Here is a 25,393-nt window from a genome sequence, read left to right on the forward strand (position 1 = left end):
AAAGGACCAATTCCCTGTTCCAGCCCTGCCGCTATCTGGCTGTGCAGCCTTGGACACATCCCTGAGCCCTCTGGGCCCCAGTTTCTTCATCTGCAAGTGGTGATAACAGTCCTCTCCTTGCCCACCTCTATCGAGTGACGGGAGGATTAAATAACGTACCTATGTGAAATGGCTTTGCAAATTCTAGCATATTCTATCAGTATGGGGCTGATGAGTATAACCTTCGTGATAGGAAAGAGCAGAAAGTCTCCCGGCCTCAAATTCTCTCCCTCTCCTCCCTTAATGGGCAATCCAGCTTCCAGTGAGTCTCTTCTCTTATTAAAGGGCAGATCCACCTGGGAAGGCACACACTGCTCACCATTATCAGTCATGAGTTTCTCAGAGTAACTGAGTTTATCAGCCATCCAGGGCTCGGGGGAAAGCTACAGCAGATGGTGTCCAGTGCCTACCTTGGTAAAAACCACATGGGAGATGGTCACAATGGTGTCTCCAGGCCTGGGCGGCTCTTTTTCAGTTCTGCACACTGTGGGTTCTGAGAAAGGGGCAGACTGAGAATAGGAAAGATCTCGCCTCCTCCTCAAATCCCCACCCCACTCACATACCCCACGCAGAGATGCCCAGGCCTCAGCCAGGGCAGGAAGTGTTCCTGGGACCAGGGCCCTCCTCCCTGACCACCCAGCCCCCAGCAAAGACACCCTATGGGGGCAGGGCAGTGTGTGACCCCTCAGACCCACCCTTCCACAGGAGCCCAGCTGGGAGCAAGGAGACTCAGCTTATCCCCCCAGGTGCTCCCCCATTCCAGTCCTCCACCTGCCCGGGGACACAAGCCAGACGGACTCACCTCTGTGCCCATTCTGGGCTGCAGCCTTTTCTGCTGCAACTGTAGGGGGTGGCCCAGGCCTGCTAGAGACAGAAGCAGCAGAGGGCAGGGGTGGACTCTCACCTGGGTCACTCTCCCCACCCCTTTCTGTGGCCCCTGTCCCACCTCCAGGAACCTCTCCTCGCTTCCCAAAGTCCCCAGTGCCTTCCTGCAGCCCTGGCTCTAGTGATCACGAGGGACTCATTATACCAAGGTCTTCTCAGCTTAATGTGGGACCTTCCCAACATCCATGTTCAGCCAGAAGGCGTGGGGTTCTAATGGTGGGATATCAGGCATCTTGAAAGCGGGGTGAGATGAAGTGATGGGAGAGAGGCCTTCCCACTGCCTGCACGTCCACTGGGTGTGACAACCTGCACCGGCTGTAAAATCAGCCCAGCCTGGTGGCCCCAGCACCCGAGAACGGAGTGCTCAGCAGCCTATAAATGAACAAAACGTGGCCGAGCAAGAATGTGCCCGAAGGGCTGGGGGAGGGGGGCCCAGCTCCTTTACATGTAGGGTGGATGCGGGCACCTCGTCAGATGGCCCCTCACTAATTCACAGCTCCTTCGCCCAGGATCATCCACTGAGACTCCACCGAGCCCCACCCATCTGAAAGAGGAAGAAATGAAAGAAGGCAAAGGTGAGGAAACCACTTTATAGCTCTTTAATAACTGTCTTGCTAGGTTCTGTTTATTCTGTTCAAAGTATGTTATAAAAATATTCTGTCATTAAGGGAAGAAAAAAAAAACAGGAAAGTCCTTTTAAAAACAGGTTTGAGGTAAAGAACAGGTTGATGCTATCAGCTTGGGGAAAACACCTCCTGCAGAGACATCCATGGGGGTCTGTGTGCGCTCACTGGGAGAGGGCCGGTAACGGTGAGGCCAAGGGGACACAGAGCCCCGGGTCTGCTTCAGTGCTGGAGCAGGAAGACAGAGTGGCTCGCACCAAGGTCAACCTACAACACACAGCTTTTCCCCCTGGGGATCTGGGCTTCACAAGCACTTCACCCCACAGCTCATCCAGCCCTGCAAACGGAGCCTGGGTCAGTGACCCAAGCTGTCCTTTCAGCCTCTGCAGGAAACCCTCGGTCTTTCAGCTCCCCCCGCTCTCTTCAAGATGTCTGGGGATTCAGGGCGAGGGGAGGGGACTACTGATGTGAATTTGTGTTGATGGAAAAGCAGCCTAGTCCTGTGGTAGATTCTATTCTTATCTGCAACTCCTCTCTCTCCCTTCCTGAAAGAGGGTGATACATCCCTGCTCGTGGCCATGGGACTTGCAGCGACTTCTATGGGAGGACCATCCTTTCCCACCCCACGGATATGGCCACCGTGTGACTTGCCTTGGCCAGTGGCACATGAGGGCAGGTGACATGTGCCATGTCCAAGCAGATGCGTTAAGAAACCAGTGTTGGTTTCCACCAGCCTCTTACTCTTTTCCCCTGCCCTGAGGAGGGCATGTCCCACAGTGGGGTCCCAGACTAAGAAGACATGTGGGGCAGAGCCCAGCCAACGGCAGCCATTAACAAGTAATGTGAATGCAAAATAAAATGCTACGTTTGAAGACGTGGAGATGCAGGCTGTTTGTTACTGAGGCCTTACCTAGCCAGAGCTGACTGGTACAAGCCTTGTCGTCCTCCAAATCCTCCAAAGTAGTATCTCTGGTCCACTTGCCTAAAGTCCATGGCCAGAGAATCCCACTCTGCTTTCTTTGTCTCGGGTAGGGTCCTCACCTCACCCATGATCCCCTAAGGTCCAACTGTGACTCTCATCTGGTGCCCAGTACAGGTGGTCTGCCCTGTGACCCTCAGCGATAGGGCACTTTACTCTTGTTGCCACAAACCCTCTGGTAAGCTTCCCAGTCACACTCTCAGCTAACTTCCAGGCTCCTTTGGGCTCATGTGGACACTTCCAGAGCCTATGCACACAGCACAGACACCAAGGCAGCTGGAGAAAGCTGACCTCGGGCCCTACCTCTGCCTAACCACACGGTGCCTCCACATTTACTCTGATGTGGCCACCCACAGCTTAGTGCAGGGGGAAGACCTCCTTTAACACCCCATGAGGCAGCGTAATGCCCCTCTACCCTCAGCATCCCCTAAACCAGGACCTGAATAGGGCCAGGATAGAAGAAAGCAGAGCACACACTTCTCACCCCCTGCCACACTCTTACAAAGATTCCTCCATAATCCCTGGGCTTGGAAGGAGGGGCCCTCCACTTCCTCTTTGTCCTCACCTGAGCCTTCCCCACCTGGGGAGAGGTAAACTCTGTTATCTAATCCACCAAACCTGACCTGAATATGCTAAAGAAGGATCTGTTAGCCATCCCTCTATTTCCACAAAGCCCGGATTTCCACCCCATTGTTTCAATAATGAGGTCAAGAAAGTCAGCTTGAGCCCCAAAGATGACCGTTTCTCCCACCCCTTCCCTGTGGCAATGTCTGATGGCTCATCTTCTGAAGTGAAAGATGCAAGAAAATATGACTGAAAGGGTGATATTTAAAAGAGATCAGTTTTTGTACTATGTGTTTTAACCAAAAAAAAATTTTTTTTAAGAAATCAGTTCAAACTCAATATATTTTGCCAATTACATTTCCCCCTTACATCACCTAGACCCATTTGCAGAGAAGATAAGAAGTAAGGTCAGTACCTAAATATCCACTTCTCTTAAATGTTACTTCTTGTGGTATTCCTGTTTTCTCCTTCTTTGGGATTCTTAGAGCTATCACTATCTACATTCTTCTGAGGAAGTGTCCACTAAATAGACACTTCACCACCAGCCAGCCTGCTGGGTTAGCACTTAAGAGTGGCCCTATCCATCTCATGTGACTCTCCAGCCCCAGACCCCAATAAAATCCCCTAGAGTCTCCTTGCCACAGACACATGGAACTCAAGAGACTTGACATATACACTAATATGCTCGGTGTCATTCAGGAATTGGGTTGGCTGCATAGAACAGAAAACCCAAATAACAGTGGCTTAAACAAAATAGGGCTCATTTTTCTCTCACATAATTAGAAGATCAAAGGTTGGAAATTTAGGACAGTCTAGCATCCCCATGATGTTGTCCAGGTCCCAGGCTCATTCCAGCTTTCTCCTCTGCTACCATAGGGTATGACTTTTACATTAATGATTACAAAATAGTTGCTGGAGTCACTACCATCACACCCACCCTCCAGGCAAGAGGGAGGGTCAAGGGCTCTTGTGTGCACACTGGCTAAATGTCCCCCACCTTTAAAGGAGCTTTCATGGAAGCCCAATCCAACTTCTGCTTCCATCTCATTATTCAGCACTGCATACATGGCTACCCCTGGCTTCAAATGACGCTGAAAAATGTAGTATTTTAGCTGGGCTAATTGCCAACTCCCCAAAGAGTCCAGATGTTATATAGTAAGGAAGAAGAGGAAAGGGGAGAGTTGGTCAGGAACTGGCAGCCCCTGTCACTCATTCCTAATACCAATGTTCCGTTGAGAGCTCCTGAGGCTGGCGTATCATTTGTGTCTCCTTTCTGCCCCCTTAGATGATAAACCTCTTTGCAAACAGAGACTAAATGTTATTCTTTTTTGGTACTGTCCCTTCCCCCACTCCAACCTTTCAATCCTATTGTCCCAGCTCAATAAATGCAAATTTTTTTTAAAAAAAGAAATGACTCACTATTAACTATATACACCTTGTGGCATTTCCCATTACTTACTTGAATCACTATTCTTTTGTCATTTTACATTTCCTAAGTGTATGTAGTAACTCCTTAACTCGGTTGTAAACTCCTAAGAGTCGGGAAGTGCCCCAATCCATTGACCTTCGTGCCAGGAGTGCTTTCAAGGACTGTGAGACTATAGGACCAGGGTTTTAGTGGTTATCAGTAACCACAACAATAGTAATTTGATCTCTTTGTGATGCTTAAGAGTTTACACAAGCTACGGACTCATTATCTCATAGGTCTTTTACATAACTCTTTTAAGTGAGTAGGGTTGCTGTAATTATGCCTTCTTTACAGATGATGAAATGGAGGCTAAATGAAGGTACACCGACTTGCCCAAGAGCATGCAGTGAGTATTTAGTCTAGAACTTAAGTGGAGGTCTTTTGACTTCAAGTCTGGCACTCTTCCATCAAACTTTTGGCCTTAATTCCCTCACTTTCAAAATGAAGAAATTAATTTAGGTGATTTCTCATACACTGCTGTCCAATAGAAATAGAATGTGTGCCACATACGTAATTTTACACTTTCTAGTATTTTTTTTTAAGTAAAAAGCAATGGGGACTTCCCTGGTTGTCCAGTGGTTAAAACTCTATGCTTCCACTGCAGGGAGCACGGGTTCAATCCCTGGTTGGGGAACTAAGATCCCACGTGCTGCAAGGTGGGACCAAAAAAAAAAAAAAAAGTAAAAACAAATGATGAAATTAATTTTAATAATACAACTTTAATACCAAATATTATAATTTCAATATGAAATCATGATAAAATTGTTAACTAGATATTTTACATTCCTTTTTTTTTTAAGTCTTTGAAATTCAGCGTGTTTATTATACTTTCAACACATCTCAGTTTAGACTAAGCACATTTCAGGTGCTGAAAAGCCACACATGTCCAGTGGCCACCGTGTTGGAAAGTTCAGCTTTAATGTTTGAAGGGTAAATTTAAAATTAAGCTCTGAAATTTCATATTTCATTACCAATAATTGTATAATTATTTTCTGTACATTCTTGCAATAAAGAACTGTGTCTCCAGCAAACATGGGAGGGTGGGGGGGGAGAGCCTCTCTGCTTAGATCCATCACAAAGCACCACTGCCATCTGGTGGCAGCCTCCTGAATTGCAAGCAAATTCCCCAGGACGACGAAATAGTTAATTCAGGTTCTAGGAATGTGCTTTTCAAAGCACGTTCTACTGACCGAATATGATTTACCATGGAAGCTTCTTAAAAATGCACATTGCTGGACCCCACTGACTCAGAATCTCCAGGAGAGATCCCAAACACCATATGCATACTAAAATTTGAGAATCATTGATCTAAAGAACACTCCTACTTAATGCAACCATAGAAAATTCAGTGGCAACAAATGTCAGAGGGGGAGCTCATTTTTCCATGATGCTGCTCTTATATTTTGAAGACCACTGCTTTCCCTTTGTAGTCTGCTGGGTTCTAAGGAGTTGTGTTGTTGTTTCTAAACAGAAAAAACACCCTACTCACCCAACACACACAGAAAGTTGATAAGAATCTATAATCTAATCACGTTAAAAAGACTTAAGGAAAGAGGGTTACATACCACCGCCCTCTCATGCAACCCTGTTAATATATAGATAGATAGAGAGATAGAGAGATAGATATATAGATATCTCAAGGCTGCACACAAGCCAGCCTCTGCCTCTCTTCCTGCCCCTGCTCCGCTCACATCCTGTGATCCAGCTCAAGGCCCTCCCCTGCCTGAGACTTTGCAAATGCTGTTCCCTCTATCTGGAACAGCATTTCTCCATCCCCCAGTCTCAATGTCAACTCATCCCTCAGGATGCAGCCTGGGTGGGCATCCCTACTGAGAAGCCCCCCAAGCCCCAGGCTAGGTGCCCCCCACTTTTCCTCCCGCAGTTTCCTGCACAGTCATTGTCTGTGTTTGACTTCCCCACAGAACTGCCAGCTCCTAGAGGGTGAGGGCGTGTCTCTTTTCTCTGTATCTCTACAACTAGCAAAAACTAGCAAAACCTCTGCCACAAAGCAGCATTTAAAAATATTTGCCAAGTAAATAAATGCTTTCTATGGCAACAAGCAGTTAGTCTGAGTTTTAAAATAATAACCATGGTGCTAATGTGTCTGGCAGAGACGAACAAGGTGGCCCTCCCTCAGTAAATGCATTTCACGGGCATCTTCTGAAGGCATCATGGTGATCAGTGACCACAGTGGACCTTGGGGCCTGTAACTAACTGAGCAGGAGACTGTGTTTGGGGGGGGTGGGGTGGAGGTGGACACCCATGAGGCAGTGAGACAGGGAGGGGCGCGGAGAGGGTAAGAACAGAGTAACCTGGGAATGTCCTCACCACCTCCCAGGAAGGGAGCCATTTCCCCAGAGGACAGAGGCCTGTCACATCTCGCCCAGTTAATCTGACAGAAGCCAGCTGCAGCGCTGGCTGGGCCTGCCCCTGCAAAGGCGTGCTCAGGCTGGGAACCACAGACCGCTGTTTGCCCCCAGGGACAGGGGCACGGAGGGAGGGTAATTGACTTGTCTCCCAAATTTATTTGTTAATTCCTAGCTGCACCATTTGATGTGGTTTCCAAGAGGCATGCCGTTGAAATCTGCCCCCTCCCTCCGCCTCCCCACCCCCTCCCCCCGAACCTCACTAAGCTTGTGATGCATCATCCCCCAGGCAGGTGGGTGAGGCTCAAAGCCAGCCCCACAGGGAAGACTGCGTGCAGGCAGGGGGCTGGAAAGGCTGTCCACTGTGCAGAGGGGCTCACAGCCCCCAGCTCAGGCTTATGAGCAGGTTTGAGAAGCTGGTGGGACAGCGTGCTCAGGAGGCCTGGGTGGGACGAGGCAGGGTACACATCGGGACAAGTCTTACTTTTCTGCTTCAACTTCCCAGCTACAAAAAGGAGAAAACGGGGACTGCTGATGGCCCTTCATAAGGCTGTGCCAGAAGATCGAATGTGACAAGAACAGGAAGGTGCTGTGACAAGTATAGGGCACCCACAGCCAACGGGAACTCAAACGTGGGGGGCATTCCGAATGGACAACGGTGTGGATCTCCAAGAGCCGGGTTTAAGCCACTACGATGTTCTACTTTATGCTTTCCCAATTTTCCATGTTTCCTACAATTAGTATAAATGAGTTTTATGACCAGGGAAACACCAGAATAAACAAAAGATGGGAAGTTTGTGGACCAGAGAGGGAGCATGTGCCTAAGCATCCTGTAGGAGGCAAGCCCTTGGGGCTGAATCCCAACAAGCAGGGTGGTTACAGGGTGGAGGGAGAAAGGGGGTCCTCCCTCCACCTCTGTTGAGCCAGGTAGGAGCTCCCACGTGGAGGGAGAGGGTAGAGACTTCAGGGTAAGGGGCAGGGTTGCTTTCTTAGGTTAATGTAGCCACAGACCCCAGCCGGAGGTAACAGGAGTCAGGCCCCACAATTCTCCATTATTAACCCACCTTCAGCCTTTGCAGGATCAGTCCAGGCACCCTCTATTTTTTTTTTTTTTTTTTTGCGGTACGTGGGCCTCTCACTGTTGTGGCCTCTCCCGTTGCGGAGCACAGGCTCCGGACGCACAGGCTCAGCAGCCATGGCTCACGGGCCCAGCCGCTCCGCGGCACGTGGGACCCTCCTGGACCGGGGCACGAACCCATGTCCCCTGCATCGGCAGGCGGACTCTCAACCACTGCACCACCAGGGAAGCCCACAGGCGCCCTCTATTTAGCTGGTATGCTGGGAGCCGAGTGGCTCCCAATTCCCCAGACCCTCTCCGAGGAGACTCCACCCCCTTCCAAGACGGAGGAGGGAGTGACAGCGCAAGACAAGGGGAATTGACTGCAGGGGTCAGGCGGCCTTGATGCTCTTCACACACACACATACCCTGACACTAGCACCCTAGGAATGTGTGTGTGTGTGTGTGTGTGTGTGTGCGTGTGTGTGTGTGTGCGCGCGCAGCCCGGGTAGGGTTATAAGCTGAGGATGCAGGCTGGGTCCAGTACACCCTGAGCCCGAGGAGGCAGGAAAGGCTGCTCCAGAGCACAGAGGCCCATCCGAGGCCCCAGGCCAGCTGCCCTGGCCCCTCACCACAGCCTGGGGCTCCCCTGCTCACCCCCGTCGACCCTCTGGAGAAGAAGCTAATGAGGAAAAAAACGTTCAAAGGTCTCAAAGTGGGCAGCAAGCCAGGGGCCTGGCAATCCTCAAACTGACAAGACATAGACACACACGCCAAGATGCCTGCCCTTGGAGATTCCAGGAGAACCAGCCCAAATCCTGTCACTCATACCTGCCCAATACAGTTCTGCCTCTCGGCACTGGCTTCCGCTGAAAAGTTCAGCAGGCAGATAGCATCCCTGCCCCATGTTCTCAGCCCCACTTCCACACAGACAGGCTCGAAGCCCGGGATCCACCCCTTTCCATTACTCCCCCAGCAAAAACTCACTCGCACAAGGCCAGTGCATATGGAGCGAACCCCATTGAAGGTCGGGGTGGTGGAGGGCTTCACGACCCCCTGTGGCTCTGTAAAGGCCTCCCAGCCGTTACATTTTCTAGTCTCATCCCCTCAAGCCCACCTCCATAGAAATGAATTCTTTTCACTTCATTTCACAGACTTTTTTTTTCCCCCTCCATCCTAACCCTGCTCCCTGCTTCTCTTTCCACTGCAAAGACCCACCCTCCCCCTTGGTGGAACCCTGGGCTGGGCCCCTTCCCCAGGCCCTGCCCCTCAGCTCCATGGAAACATTAGCAGAAGCTCTGAAATCTGTCAGTCGTTTTCTCTCCCTCCTTCCCCCACCCCCTCACACACACCCACAGGCTCCGGCCTCTACAAGCCACTCCTAGAAAGGAAGAGTTCCAGTCAACTTCCAGTCCTGGATGTTCCAGGGCCCAGACCAAGGAATCCTTTCTCTTTGCACTCTCCTCAGGTGCAAACCCTTAGGGACACCAGAAAAGTCAGTAGGCAAGACAAAACATATTTTAATGCAATACTTTTAAACACCAAAACTAATGCAAAATATCCACGGTGGATGAATGAAATACCAGATTTTTCAATAAAGACAGGATCCATATTACTGATTTTTCCTTTTGCCTCAGGCTCCAACACAGTGGAGCCCGGCACTGCGTTGACTGTACGTCGAGATGAGACCATCGCAAACAGAAACGTACTCCTCAAAGGTGCCAAGAGGATGACAGTACACGCAGCTCAGAGTAGATTTAAGGAGACTCTGCAACCAGCCAGATGACGAGTTTTGCAGAGGCTTGAGCAGTCTGTGCAGCAACACCCATGAAGGAAAAGAGCCCCCAGAGCAGCTAGAACCTGAAAAAGCCAGCTGGCCAGACGAGGGCTACACACTCCAGCTTCCTGGGAAGGGAGAGGCAGAGGGTAAAGGGACAGACATGAGGCTGGGGAATGGGACAGGGAGGGAGAGAAGCAGGGAGCAGGGCAGGACCTGAGCCTGCTCAGGCCTGCCTGCATAACTCGGGCTGGGCTGGGCCTGATAAGACACTAAGTGCTCCTGTCAAACACCAGGGCCACCTCCATCTCCCCCAGGGCCACCAGGACGTCTCCAGGAAAGAACACCTGGCTCTGGAGACCCCTTTACAGAAGGGGTGGGCACCAGAGGCTGGGCAGGCCATGCGTCCAGGGGACCCTGACCTAGGAGCCCATGTGGTAGGCCAGGGCCCAGGAGTATAGGAGCCTCAGGGTCCTGCATGCACAGGGATCCCATCACCATGCCTGCCAGAGAGGTTCACTCTTCCCAGCTTGGAAAAAAATTCACAGCAGCTCATGACTCTGCCTCTTGAAGACTGAACTCATCTTCGTCTCCAGAAGGGAAGCCTGTGTCTGCTCAGCCAGACCACAGAAGAGAGTGGACTCCTGCCCCCATCACCCCAGGACCTTCCCAAGGCCAGGAGCTGCCCCAAGCCCCAGGCTAGGGCCAGTTTCCAGGATGTTCTCGCTGCTTTACCTCACAATTATAGGAAGCACTGGGCTCAGAATGGCTGAAGGAGGCCGTAGTTCCAGCCTACAGAGGCAGGGGAACAGAGGGGAGGGACAGGGTGGAGTCACGGCCCCAGCCCGACTGCGCCATCAAGCCTGCATCAAGCCTGGGGGGCCGGGGTAGGGACAGCTGAGCCAGTGTCCACCCACTGAGGAGGCCAGGCAGCCCTGCCCAGGTGATGCAGTGAGGACAGTTCCAGCTGCTGCTTCTGGAGCTCTGTCTGCCCCAGGGGTCTGGGCTGTGCCTACATTCACACTGACTCACCCAACAAACACAGGTACCCACTATGTGCTAGGCACCGGGCCCGTGCAGGCTAGGCTGTGTGCGCACTCATGCTGAGCTGTACACATACAGACTCAGGCTGGACGGTGTCCCACACCCCCTATAATGACTGGATGGAGCTCACACTCATGTCCACGCCCAGCCTGGGCCACACTGACATTCACATGGCCGTGTTCATGCTCAAGGGCTCCCCTGGACTTGCCTCTGCCGCCCTGGGGTGACACCTGCCCCCAGCGACAGATGCCACTTTTCGGTTCCAGGTGGATGAGACACCCAGAGGCCCGTTGCAGGGGTCAGGACAACAATGGGCAGGGTGGTGAAGGAGGGGCTGGGGCCTGGGTTGGCTCGGGGCCTGGCCTCTGTCTCCCAGGCCCATTTGGTTCCGTTGGCCAGCTGGGGAGGACAGGCTGACAGTGTTCTCCGGTCAGGGGAATCCAAACACAGCAACAAGACCTGAAGAGCGTCCAAGAGTCATACAACGTGAAGTAGAGTTAGTTCTGCCACCTTTGACCCCGCTCATCCCCAGGCTTCGCCACCCCGAACACCCACTGCCTCCACTCTGCTCTGCTGTCCCAGCCTCCATCCCCACCTACCACGTGACCTGACCACCTGGCCAGTCTTTCAGCAGGTCGCTGTCTGCCTCAAGAATCTTCAATAGCTCCCCACTACCTAAGGATGAACTCTGGCTGGCATTCGAACCCCTGTGTGGACAGGAGTTTTAATTCCCCCTTCTCTCCCCCCAGACTCCCTCTGGACCAGTGTCAGCACTTTCACACCATAAAGGCCTTGCCCTTTTCCATCTCTGCGCCTTTTGCAAAGCCCTCTCCTCTTCCTGAAATGACCTCTTTCCCTCCACATCATCCCCACCCTTCACGGCCCAGGTAAACCCGCACCCCGAGAAGACTTCCCTGATGACCACAGTCCCCAGGGACCACTCCTCTGCCGCTTCTCTGTACCATATGCTACCCACCAAGCACTGCAGGCCTCCCTCACCCTTAGCCCACTCTAGCCGCACAAGTCTGTGTGACTGACCGCCCCTGGAAGGTGTGTGCCTGGCCAGCCAAGCTCCCTCCCCCAAGGGCAGCCACTGCGGCTGGTGCTCCGCACTCCCAGTCCGGCCATGGCCTGCTCTGCTGGGCAGGAACCCGCACACATTCCTTCAGAATTAAACTAGGTCTTGCTGGCTCCAGGCTCCCCAGCATGACACTGATCCTGTTTGCTTTTGGAAGTAGCTTTTTGCCCTCCCCAGGCAGTGAGGCCCGCTGGGTTCCAAAGGAAAGTTCTCTGGTCTCCAGGGGCAGAGAGCTCAACAGCCACAGGGGAGGGTGAAGGGTTACATGTGGGCCATTTGGAAACCTGAGGCAAGACCTAAGATTCAACCCTCAGCCAGCTAGTGCCTGGTGTACATCCTGCCATTCATCTGGAGGGCACACACGTGTGCAGGCACACACAAACACACAGGTGAGCAAGCACATGGTCTCAGACACAGGCATACATATCACCATTTACCCCACACACACAAACATGCATGTATGTACACATATGCACAGACAGGAGTACGTGTGTAAACACAGAGAGACGTGCGCACACAAACACACAAGTAAATGCAGACCTGCACAGACACATGCATACACAAGCACACACGCACACGCACACGCACACCACACACCCTGTTGCTGGTGGGCTGGGTGGTCCAGCCACCTCTGATGGGGCCGAATCTCTGGCAAAAAGCCCATCCCGGGCTCCCCTGGTGGCGCAGTGGTTGAGAGTCCGCCTGCCAGTGCAGGGGACACAGGTTCGTGCCCTGGTCCGGGAAGATCCCACGTGCCGCGGAGCGGCTGAGCCCGTGAGCCATGGCTGCTGAGCCTGCGCGTCCGTAGCCTGTGCTCCGCAACGGGAGAGGCCACAACAGTGAGAGGCCCGCGTACCGCAAAAAAAAAAAAAAAGAGAGAGAAAAAAAGAGCCCATCCCTCCTCTCCCCAGAGCAGGTCAGGAAGGGCCAAGACCTGATTTGAAGCATGGCCAGATCATTTTTCACAGCTCATCTTCAAACAGCCTCAGCCCCAAGAGATAGCACACTTTTTAGCACAGACAAAATAAAAGCGTTCCGATCATCCTGCCCCCACCTGTGGCCCAGTGTAGGGACAGAAACAGACCCTACGGGGAGGGAGAGAAGGAGTAGACACACCAGATGCCACACATCTCTGGGCTTCTGGAACACGGTGGCTGCAGCGGTCCATGTCTGCCCATTGGGTAGCAACATGGGAAGGGCCTCACTGTCCCTTCGGAAAGGTCTGCTCAGTACTTGGGTGCTGTCTGTCTGCCAGTCTTGGAACTGAGAACGTGGGGGTCCTGCCTTCTGGAACAGCGGGAGGGGAAAGAAGCAAAGGAGAAGTTGGGGGAAGTGCTCATCCACAATCCCACAGCCCAGCAGGGCCAGCCAGGGGCCAGGGCACCAGGCAAGTAGCTGCAGGGCAGCAGTGACGCGTGTAGTACAGGCTCTGATGGTGCAGAGCCAAGCAAACAGCTGCACTCCCAGCCGGGGAGTCACACGGGCCCGGGTCCCAGTGTCGCTCTGCCTTATGAGAACTGGACGTGGGACTTGGGGCAGGCCACCTGACCGCAGTCTGTGTTTGCACGTTTGTGAAATGAGGATGATATCCACCTTCCAGGGTGGCTGTAGGATGGAGCGTGGTGGGCTAGGGGAGAGAGAGCAGCGCAAGCACTGGTTTGAACTGCGATTTGACTGAGTCAGACCTTTGGCATTTGGGGAGCCAAGACTTAGGAGCTGAAAACTCAACCTGGAGAGAATGCAGGGGAGTGGTGGTCTCTCTCTGGGATGTGGCCCCTAAACGATTCGTGCACTTCTCTGGTAGAATCTGAGGTGGCTGAGAAGCTTCACCCCCTCTACTCTCCCCACCACAAGCCTAGTTCTCAGAAGCCCCCAAGGGTCTCTCACAGGGGAACCCGGCAGAGAGGAGGACAGGCAAGCCATGAGGACACCGCCGTGCTCCTAGCTCACAGAGCTCACCCGAGGGCTGCAGGTCTCCTTCCCTCGGCCCCCAGCCAGCCGCCCTGGCCCCCACTGGCCCCCACTGGCGCCTCTATGACTCTGGGCTTCCCTGACTCCTTTCCCTCTTCCTTCCCTTCTCCCAACCTCCCCTGCAAAAGCCAGCCCCTGAATGGGGATATCGGGAACCAGATGCCCTGTGCTCAAGGCAATGAGATATGCAATGAGATAGAGCTTTCTAGCAGAGGTGGTTGGGCTCCAGAAGCCCCTGGGGCAGTGAGGAGGATCGTGTGGTCATGCCAGCTTTGGCCACCAGGCTCCCAGACAGTTCTTGGATGGTCAGAACAGGGATAATTCAAGACCACGCCTCATATTTCCCTCTATAGATTGGAGAGCCTTTGAAAGTAGATTCTATCAATGTTAGAAGGAATATGGTCATTACAAGACCAAGAGAAGCCATAGCCACATGACCAGCCCAGTCTAAAAGGTTGTTGGAGTCACATGACCTGCCCCCCCATCCTTCAACTTAATCCATGAAAGTGTGACAGTCACATGACCTGGCTCAGACTCAGTCAATATGGCTAACTGGGCATCCCCAGTGGCACAGTGGTTAAGAATCTGCCTGCCAATGCAGGGGACACAGGTTTTGAGCCCTGGTCTGGGAAGATCCCACGTGCCGCGGAGCAACCAAGCCCGTGCGCCACAACGACTGAGCCTGCGCTCTAGGGCCTGCAAGCCACAACTACTGAGCCCAAGTGCCACAACTACTGAAGCCCACACGCCTAGAGCCTGTGCTCTGCAACAAGAGAAGCCACCGCAATGAGAAGCCCACGCACCGCAACGAAGAGTAGCCCCCGCTTGCCGCAACTAGAGAAAGCCCGCGCGCAGCAACGAAGACCCAACGCAGCCAAAAATTTTTTAACTAAAAAAAAAAGAGGTGGGGCTTCCCTGGTGGCTCAGTGGTTGAGAGTCCACTTGCCGATGCAGGGGACATGGGTTCATGCCCCGGTCCAGGAAGATCCCACATGCCATGGAGCAGCTGGGCCCATGAGCCATGACCGCTGAGCCTGCGCGTCTGGAACGTGTGCTCCACAACGGGAGAGGCCACAACAGTGAGAGGCCCGCGTACCGCAAAAAAAAAATTTAATTTAACTAAAAAAAAGAGGTTATTAAGTGAAAATGAGGTTCTTAGGGTGAGCCCTAATCCAATCTGACTGGTGTCATATAAGAGGAGATCTGGACACACAGAGGGACACCAGGGGTGTCCACAAGAAGCCACAAGAAGGGTGGCCACCTGCAAGACAAGGAAAGAGGCCTCAAAGGAAACATAACCTGTTGACACCTTGCTCTTGGACTTCTAGCCTCCAGAGCCATGAAAAAATACATTTCTGTTGTTTAAGCCACCCGGTCAGTGGTATTTTGTTACGGCAACCTGAGCTAATACATCCCCTTCCTTAGTTACTGTAACGATCCCATTGCCTCATCCCCAAGATAGAATCAGGGTTTCCCTCAAGATAAACCCCTTGGGATGGGGAACCATCCAATGGCCCTGATAATGCAGACTAACACACCCTTGACCTGTACACAGAAGATCCCACCTTCACCTTGGACAAGCCCTAGGGTGGATTCCCCACCATAGGCTACAGTCCTTTAACAATCCCAGTACAGGGCGATCTGGAAATGCCACCCACCCAATACCAAACAAAGGCACTGAGGAGGATTTGCCCCGTGGCCCTGTGTAGAGAACTCAGGCTGCCCCCTGCCCCCCATGAGGCGGGCCACTCACAAAGCCCTCTGTTCACATGGCACCCAAGCCCCCATGATGGGAGAAGAGGCCTGGGGAGGTTGGGGCTTAGGGGAGCCACGTCCACCTCCCCTCCAGCCATGCAGGGAAAGTGTCCTGGAGAAGAGAGGGGTCGCAGTCTCCATAGAGGGAGGGTGTTGGAGGCTCCGCAGCAGCCATCAGGGTAGACTTCTCCCTTGGCAGGCCCAGGGCCCATGATACTTTTAGGGGACCCCCGAAGTGTTTTCATTTCTTTTAAAATCAGGAATTTAAAAAATATATAATAATAATGAATATATAATGATGAATCCAGTCTCGATGATATTCACCTTTATACCAGCACAGTCTCAATATTATTTATTTAGAATAAAGTATAATTTTAAATATTTTTTTATGGAGGAAGAATCCCACAAAAGCAAAGGAGCTCTGGGTGCGGCGGGTGTTCAGTGCTGGGGTCTGGACAAGCATGGAGGCTTGCTGCCTCTCTCCTCCTCTTTTTCTATTGCTCCTGTAACAAGTCACTATACACTTAGTGATTTAAAGCCACACAGATTTATTATTTTACAGGTCTGGAGGTCAGAAGTTCAAAATGCATTTCACGGCGCTAAAATCAAGGTGTTGGCAAGAAAGTGCTCCTTCTGGAGACTCTCAGGAGAGCCTGTTTCATTGCCTCCTCCAGCTTCTAGAGGCTGCCGCCATTGCTTGATTCCAAGGCTTCTTCCTCCGTCTTCCAAGCCAGCAAAGGTGGGCTGAGTCCTCACATGTACCCACTCTGACTCTGAATTTCCTGCACCCTCTTCCACTCATGAAGGCCCTATAATCACATTAGGCACCCCCCCGATAGTCCGGAATGATCCCCCATCTCAAGATCCTTAACTTAAGCACCTCTGCAATGTAAGGTGACATATTCACAGGTTCCAGGGAGTAGGACACAGACATCTTTGAGAGCCATGATTGCGCCTACCATAGTCTTTACAGCAAGACAATCATAAAATATAATTTATAATACTCTCTTATGGAGGAAAGGGCCCACGAAGGCAGAATTACGTAGATGCACAGAAGTCATCGTGTGGCTCTGGGAGCTCTGGGTGCAGTGGGTGTTGGGGGTCGGGGTCTGAACTAGTGTGGGGACTTGCTGCCTCTGTCCTTCTCAAGGGTCTAAAATGTAAGCCCATCAGGACAGGCTGCCCCCGAGCAGGTCCCAGAACCTCACTCCCCTCCCCCAAAGCTGATACAACAACATCCATCCTCACATCCACGTGGCCCAACCCACCCTGGATGCCACTGGGCAAAGCAAGAGTGGTCAGTGCAGAGAAGAGGGTGGGCCTCGAGCCAGGGTCACCACAGGGGCTCTGCCGGGGGCTGTGGCCGCACCAGTGTCTCCCCATGCACTGGAGAAGGGCTTGCCAGCACGTCCCGGTCAAAGACCCTGTCCATGTGGAGCACACAGCTCCTTCCATCCAGGTTCGAATCAGCCTGCCTGGCTGCACTCAGCTGGTTGCAATTGCAGCCCCATTGGGCTGGGGTTTCACTTTAAACATTGATTTATGGCAAACACAAGGTTGCCTGAAATCCACTCAAATTCCTCCTCTGTGAAGCAACAGTTCTGGGAGGGGAAGAAGGGCTCTGGCACCCTAACGTGGGGCGGGGAGCATCCACAGAGCTGGGGCTCCCTGCACAAGGAAGCATCCCCAGGGAGAAGAGCCACCCCTCAGCGGGCTGGGAGGAGGCTTCCTTGGAGAAATGATGTAGTCACGCAGTGGAATTCTACATAGCGTAGAAAATAAGCGAGCCAGAGTCACACGTGTCCGCGTGCTGGAATCCCTAAACATATTGAGAGGCAAAAACTGACTGCACAAGAATACATATTAGAATGATATTATTTACACAGAGTTTCAAAGCATGCAAAACAATTCTGTAAATACTTCAAGAAAACATGCATATGTAGTAAAAAGTTAAAGAAATTTGTGATGCCAAATACTGGATAGTAATTACTTCTTGGGCAGGAGGGGAATGCAGTGGAAGGGAGCTGTGTTTGGGAGGTGCTCATGGAGGCCTTCGACTGGATTTGTAATTGTATTTCGGAAACCGGTTTGTGGCTACATGAGTGTGCATTATATCCCTATTCATTCTGGTATTTTCAGGAGAATGAGGCCTGAAGAGGGTGGAGGAGGAAAGAAAAATGTCCAGTTTCACATCCACTATCCCCCAGATCCAAAGACCCAAGGAGCTTTCCCGATGACTCACCCTCACAGCTCAGCCTGGGTCCCTCGCTTCACTCCTCTGCCGCCCAGGGATGAGGGCGGGAGGGGCTGGTGAGGTACTCAGAAGAGACCCCTGGCTGCCCCGAAGCGGGGTGCGGGCACTCAGTGGGGGTGACAGCGAGCTCCTTGAGGCCCCCAGTGTGCTCGAGGCCGGCCGGAGGAAGTGCACCCCAGGACCCCTGCCTGAGGTCCCAGAGCCCCACTGTCGCCCTGTTAAGCTGATTCTCCCAGACGGCCCAACCCTCACAGCCCTAGGCCTTCCCGTCCCTCCACACAGGCCTCGTAGGAAAAGCGGGGGCCCCTGGAGCTGTTCAGGCCCAGAACCCAGGCCGGGGCCACAGCTGCAGCCGCAAAGCCCAAAGCTACCCAGAGGGCCCAGGGTACGGCCGTCTCCCCCTCGTGCTCCTCCAAGAGCTCGGAGACCGGGCCTGGGCCTGCTCCTTCCTGCCTGCAGCAGAGAACTGGCGACTGAGTGTGTCCTAGCTAAAGGCTCGCCCTCCAACATGCCAGCCTGGCCCGGCTCGGGGTCCAGCTGCTCCCTGTGATGTCGCCAAAGGGCTGCATCTTAAAACCTTAAGCATTCAGAGACAGTGAAAGGACTTGGAAAAGTGGTCACTGTGGGGCAGTTCTGGGGGAGGGTGGGGCAGGGCCGGGCTATAGAAGATGCTGGGCTGGGAGATGGGGCTCCAGCCTCCAGGCCCCAGCAGCCCTCAGCCTGCAGGCACCCTCGCTCCCAGGATGAAGCCGCAGCAAGAGTGTTCCCTTGCCCCGGGGCTCTCCTGCCTGCCTTGTTCTCTGCTTGTGGCCTGCTCCCTGCTGCCAGGGAGCTGGTCTTGCTCATTTATTCAACAAAGACATGCTAAGCACCTACGATGTGCCTTGTGCCTTGCTGGACACTCGGGAGTCAGGGGTGAAGCAAGAGTCCCATCCGTGCTCTGAAAGACACGTCAAATGGAGCTACGGCAGCAGCTGGCAGCAGACATTGTCAGAGAACTTGGAGGCTGGATGGAGGCTACAGACCAACGAGACAGACCCATCTACAGACAAGGGACTAAATCCCAGGAGGTGACATCACTGGCCAAGGTCACAAGCTAATAAAGTGCAGAGCTGGGACCCAAGCTCTTTCCCTGACACCAGGTGATCCCAGAAGCCTCAGTGACCGTGAAACCAACATAAGTATCCCTCCCAAGTTTGGTGTCACTGACGGGCTGTCCCTGGGGACTCAGGCTGAGCCCAAGAACAGCTTCTGGGGACAAGACTGGGGCTCTGGGTCCTGCTTCCCCCTCCCCCTGGAGGCTACACAGGGGCTGAAGCAGAGGCCACAATCGCAACGCCCCATCTCAGGCCAAAAGCTGCCCTCCCCCTTCCTTACGACCTAGGAAAATGGGGAAAAACCTAGAGATGTCCGGCTGTTTTCCCCAAACGCATTGATTCTCCAGTATTCCCCCTCTCCGGAGGAGGTACCACATCCCCCCGCCCATTGCACGAACCCTGGAAGCCGTCCTTGACATCCATCTGTCACCTGCATGGATAAGGCATCCTGACCCAGGATGGCCACTGCCCGCCCTCCCTGCCCAGGCTCCCCAGAGGGGCCTTCCACAGGACAACACTCAGCAAAAAAACAGGGGTCTGCATCCCTCCCTGGAGACCAAGCAAACCTATGCTACCCCAGGACAGTGTAGGCTAAACATCCGGCTCTCAGGAAACGGGCTGTGTCCAGATTTTAGCAAAGAGCATGAGCCCTCATGGCACCTGATGGGATTCCCCAGTTAGCTGAGGGCCGAAGGCCTGGACGTCGCCACGTACATCCCCGAACACCCACAATACAAGCTCCCCGTCATTTCACACCAGTAGAGGGGCAACCGAGCCATGACTGGCCAGCAGACGTGTTTTGCTTGGCCCACACCATGTTTTAAGCTGGACTTGGTTGCCAACATGTAACATTAGGAGAGTCCACATAAAAGTCCAGATGTGAAAATAGAAGAACTGGCTTCACTGGGCTGGCATTCCAAACATGGTAACCCTTTCCTGCTGTGAAGGGGTCACCCCTGTGGACAGAGCATGTGCTCCAGGGAGCCTCAGGGCCACCCCTCCCCACTGCCCTCAACCCTGAGGCCGTCCCCTCCTCTCCTTACATTACCTCCTGGGTCCCTGCAGGCAGTGGGGCTTGTGGATCCTCAGTTTAGGACCTGAGAACAATTTTGCTGATGGGAAAATATGGCTTTGTGATGCAAATGTTCACGGGGATGGCCCTTTCCCTGGACTGCAGCAGCCAAGGTGGGAGGTGAGCATGCCAGTTAGGGAAGAGAGCCTGGGTGGGGAGCAACCCCAAAGGCCACAGCGAGAAAGGACAGCCTTGCCACACAGCCGACAGTCAAGCAGGGAGGAGAGGCTGGTGAGCCCGACCGTCAGACAGCTGTGCTGGTTAGAGCCAGAAAGGCGATGGATGGTTGAACCTGGTGAGGGCTGTGAGCTGGTGCTTTTCTTCTTAGATTCTAAAGTAAGCCTCTTTCCAGAGTACACCCCTCGCTCCTTCTGCCCCCCACCCCCAGACTCAAAGCTCCCCACTTCTCCCTAGTCATAGGCCCACAGGAGAGGGAAGGAAGGGCTGGGACTTAAGACCCACGCGAGGCCTGAGCCTGCTCCAGAGATTTCCAAGACAGAGGTGGCTGGGAGGCTCACTTACCACTGAGGGTCGGCCACCGGCCTAGGAACGAATTCAACTGCAAGAAGGAGTTTACAATTCCAGGGTGGAGCTTCCCTGGTGGCGCAGTGGTTGAGAGTCCGCCTGCCGATGCAGGGGACACGGGTTCATGCCCCGGTCTGGGAAGATCCCACATGCTGCGGAGCGGCTGGGCCCGTGAGCCATGGCTGTTGGGCCTGCACGTCCGGAGCCTGTGCTCCACAATGGAAGAGGCCACAACAGTGAGAGGCCCGCGTACCGCAAAAAAAAAAAAAAAAAAAAAAAAATTCCAGGTTGACTGGAAGGAGGGACGACAGCAGAAGCAGGAGGAAGCGCGGGGCTCTGAGGGTGGGGGCCAAGGAAACACACGCTCCCAGGGCACGAGGAAGGGGCAGGGAGGCCTACTCTGAGGACAGGGTATTCCACGGAGACCTTCAGATCAAAAGGGCAAATCCCAACTTTTCAAATGCCTCCTCACTGTCCTACCCTCAAGTCTGTCCAAGTTGAATTGTCACTGGAAACCAGAGGACTGAGTTGATTGACATCCTTCTGCTCCTGACCTTGAATACACCCCTGCCGAGGGGAAGAGCAGGCCCCGAAGTCAAATTTGCTCAGGTCACAGGGAGACAAAGGGATGACCATGAATGTCACCTGGCCAGAGAAAACATGAGACAAATGGACGGTTTCCCCTGACCACCCCAATTCACAGTCAGGTTACGGATGCCAGAAAAAATCAGCGTTGGAAAGCCCAGGTCCATAAAAACAAGCTTTCAGGCAAAGCACAATTGTACATTTCTCTATGTTTATATAAATATCGACTGACGTATCATTCGACAGGCACCAGAGGTTTAATGAAATCTTATTGGCGGAAAACTCAAGAGGGAAGAACTCCAATATTTTCCTGCAGATTGGGACAAAGCAGCCAAGATTTGGTCTGAGCTGTGAGAAGACATCTGTTTCGAGTAATGAGTGTGAGGGTTCCTCGAGCATGAGGTTTGGGAACCACTGTCCTAATTAATATGCCATTGCTACTGCTGGGTCATTTAGGGGTGACATAAAGGACATCTGCCATCAGGGCCACCTCCTCCATGGCAGTTGGCCATGGGCATCCATGGATGCTTTCCCAGCTGTGGGAGGGGTCTACATGGAGATTTCTGGACTCTCCTGCCCAATGCAGACTGGTTCATTGACAGGCCAGGGTCAGAGTGACAAACTATGGGATGAGATTGAGGACCACAGAGTCCACCAGGCCCTTCCCCAGCCCAAGTCAGCACCTCTTTTCCCTTCTGGCAGACCTCAAGCACTCAGCCTGACTCCTGACCCCCACCCTGGTGGGGACATGCCCCTCACATCCTCCTGCCACTGTTTGGTTCCTTTTCCCAGGAATCTGCTTGTGCAGCAGGCAATGACTTCTCAAGCTCCCTCCTTTCTTACAGCACCCCCGAAACAAGCCCACAGAGCATCCTTTTCACTCTGAAGGTTTACTGTCAATACTGAAGAAAAACAGAGTGGGAATGATAAAATTAACAACCACAGGGAAAGGATGCCCAGGCCTTCCTCTGCAGTTTTATAGTTACAGTCCTTGGCCGGACAGTGTTAATGTTCATTTTGCCCTGAAGCCAATCATCCTCCCTTTTAACCTTGGTCCCCCTCCCCTCCTTCCTCCAAACTCCTCCTCCAGGCATTTTAACCGCCAACAACTTACTTTCCCAACTTTGATTTATCTCTACCAGAGGGAATGCAAAGTTACATCCACCCCCACCCCCACCCAATACCTTTTAAACAAGTAACCCAAACACACCCGGGCAGAACTCTTAGATTCAGGGGTAAACACTCAAAGCCACTCAGTCCCAGACAGACAGAGGCACAAAGACACACATCCATATACTCAAAGCACGGGCCCACACACTCCCTCACACTCAGGACAGACCCACAGACACGGTCAGGCACACACACCAGAAGCCTGCCCTGCCCTGTGAGCCATTTGGAATATCTTTTGAGGAAAAACACTCTGTTCCAAAGAAGGCTCCTGACACGGCCTTTTTTTTTCCCCCCCAGAGCGGCTGGATAAATTGCTTTTGTGCAAAAATAAACACAAGTGAACTGCATTAGCTGAGTGAGTGACACATTAGTTACAGATGCGGGGCCTGTCAGAACACTGAGGGAACAGCTTTTATTGGGGAAGAACTGAGAGACTCATAAATAACCGGCTGGCAATCTCGCATAAACATTTGTGCATTCACATAAACACCGCCTACCACAAACGCTGGCCTGGCCGCCAGCTCGGCCTGGAAGAGCCCTCTCCCCCTGTCCTCAGAGGAAAACCAGGCCGGAAGATGGGGGAAGGGTCACAGGCGCCTTTTCTCCAATAGTCCCAAGTCGGAGGGAGGGATCCCAGCTCCATCCTAAACGTCTGCCAGAAAATGAGGGTCGAGGCCCAGCCACAATAAGACAAGAGGTCTGCTTTCTTCTATCTACATAGAAGAACAGGACAGAGTAGGGGATGTTATTGCACTGGGGACTGCGTTATTAAATAAAGCCAAGTAAGGAATTGAAAAAGAAAATGCCTTGGAAATGACTCCCGGATGCAACTCCAGTGGTTCCCGTTGGAATCATGGAGAAAGTGGAATGAGGGCAGCGCCACCCTTGCTCCAAGGACAGAGTCCGCAGAAGTTGGCACCAGCCTTATCCAACCATCAGGGCTTCCTCCCATTGGCTCTTGGGGGTGCCCTTGCCTTGGGCCCTGGGGTTCTCTACTCTGAGTCGAACACCTCAGAGCCACACGGAGCTGATCCCATAAAGAAGGCAAAGCAAGCCGTGTGAGCTGACAGGAGGCTGTCCCCTGTGCTTCTCCTGGGGTACCCTCATATGCCATACCTGCCGCAAGCAAAATCCACTCTCTAGAAAGCAGCTGATATACTTATTTGCCCAGAGGTATGAGTAATAGTCAATGGCTGTGTGTTTCATTCTTACCCCTCTCCCTCCTCTCTGTCACAAATGCTTAAGGGACAAAGTATGAAGTAGTAGGATTTAAAGCAAATGGCTAACACTCAACATTTTTGTTAAATTTTTGAATCAGCCAAGAGGGGAGAAGAGTTGGGATCTTTTCAGGAAAGAGAAAGGAGAGAATGTTCACTGGCCCCAAGATCACATCACAATGATTAGCTTCAAAACCAGCTCCATCCTCCCACAGCTCAATAACTTTCCATCGGTCGTCCACTTCCCACCATGTAAAAGGCCCAAATCCTTGGACTGAGCGGCCTTTTCCTTTATCCATCACATTTCTTGATCTACTCCCACTCCACCCTTCAACCTGATTTCCCTCACTGCCCTTCAGACACCTAGGGGTCCAGCCCAACTGAATTCACTCCTCTCCTCTTCATCCACGCATTACAATTTTGCACTTTCCCTTACATCAATCCCTCTTCCAAGAAGGCCTTTTCCTTCCAGTTCTGGGGGTCTAGATCCAACCCATCCTTCCAGACTCAACTCAAAAGCTGCTTCATCTCTCCCTCCTTTGAACTCTGGGAGAACTTTTCAGTACCTTGTTGTTGACTTTCCTTCTTGTTCTAAGTTATTTGTACATCTGGCCCATCTCCCTGGAGATTTTTAAATCTCAGATCTGTGTCATTAATTTCCCAGGTTTCCCTCCCTCCAAAACCCTAGCCAATGCCTGGGAAGTGGTAGGGTGTGTTGCATCCAAGAAGGGTGATCATGATGGTGTCTGGATTCATGGTCATGACGGTGGTGGGGATGTGATGGTGGGGTTGGAAGGAGGGAGATGGTAGGGGTGACGGAAACTAGCCAACAAATCTTCCCCTGGGCAGCCTCCCTTTGGGCTTTCATTTTGTGATTCCACAACAAGCAGAGCTGTTGTTGCTTCAGAAGAGAAATTAAGATGCCAGGCAGGTACAGACAGCCAAGCACCATAGCTCTATTGAGTCAACCTCGGCCGTCTAGGCCTTTTCTTGCCATCAATAAATGGAATGCTTTATAAGAAGAGACAAAGCACAGCCCTAGATAGAAATATTGAAGGCTCTTTGGCCAGGACATCCCTCAGGAGAGAACACAGTGTAGTCATAATTTATTGCATTCAATATTTTTGCTTCCAATCTTATTTTTGTAAACATTATTTCTTAGGCTGCAGCTTAAGCACAGATGGAAAAGATTCCGGCTTTGTAATAAGAGAAGGTTTATGGCACACCAGCCCACTGCTCTGTGTTTTTGTGTGGGTAAATGCACATTATCATGTCCTTAGGTGGGGCAGGGAGATGCCTTTATTATGTGTTTGGACTTTGATCCAACAATTCTGCCTTCATCTCTCCCCTTGGCCAGGGCCTCCAGATGCTCCCAAGGGGAGGAAGTGACAAACACCATAGTGGGGCAAAGGGGAGGAGGTATGGACCAGCCTTTGAAACGCATGCCTGTCTCTGGCTGGATCTGCCATTCCTTGGGTCTTCAAAGGGCCTCGACCCAGGGACAGGGCCTAGACCCCAATGGGTAGAGGAGAAAGGAAGTGAACACTATGGTGCTATATATATGAGTGTGTGGTGTGATTGCATTGTCTTTGGGTGTGGGAGGGGCATTTAGAAAACTGAGCTCATACTGCCCGTAATGCCTCGTGAGCCCCTCTTCCCTCTGCAGGATATTCATGGGTAGGTTCATGTCAATGAACATTCTTAAAAACACGATTTGGCTTACGATGTTCATAGACTGGATGTACTAAGGTTTGTTTAACCAACCTCATTTGGGTGGGGGAGAGGGAGAGAGAGCAGGAGAGGAGGGAAGGGGGAGGGCTATGGCGAGATCTAAGGAGGAAAAAGGAGAAAGGGAGAGGGAGTCAGA

General features: G+C 52.5%; 1 protein-coding gene and 1 long non-coding RNA gene across 2 annotated transcripts in view; one reads left to right on the forward strand and one right to left on the reverse strand.

Moving 5' to 3' along the window:
• Positions 1 to 25,393, reverse strand: part of LOC308627589 (uncharacterized protein) — a gene marked incomplete at its 5' end in the record, with an annotated part of 129,931 nt that overhangs the window by 76,000 nt on the left and 28,538 nt on the right. The window lies entirely within an intron of this gene.
• LOC308627729 lies at positions 1,487 to 7,622 on the forward strand. The gene is made up of 3 exons (XR_014017427.1): positions 1,487 to 1,499; positions 4,853 to 4,904; positions 7,430 to 7,622. It is a non-coding gene; the product is annotated as an uncharacterized lncRNA (long non-coding RNA).

Source organism: Mesoplodon bidens, assembly GCF_964165515.1.
Source record: "Mesoplodon bidens genome assembly, chromosome: 14".
In the NCBI taxonomy this organism is placed as follows: domain Eukaryota; kingdom Metazoa; phylum Chordata; class Mammalia; order Artiodactyla; family Ziphiidae; genus Mesoplodon; species Mesoplodon bidens.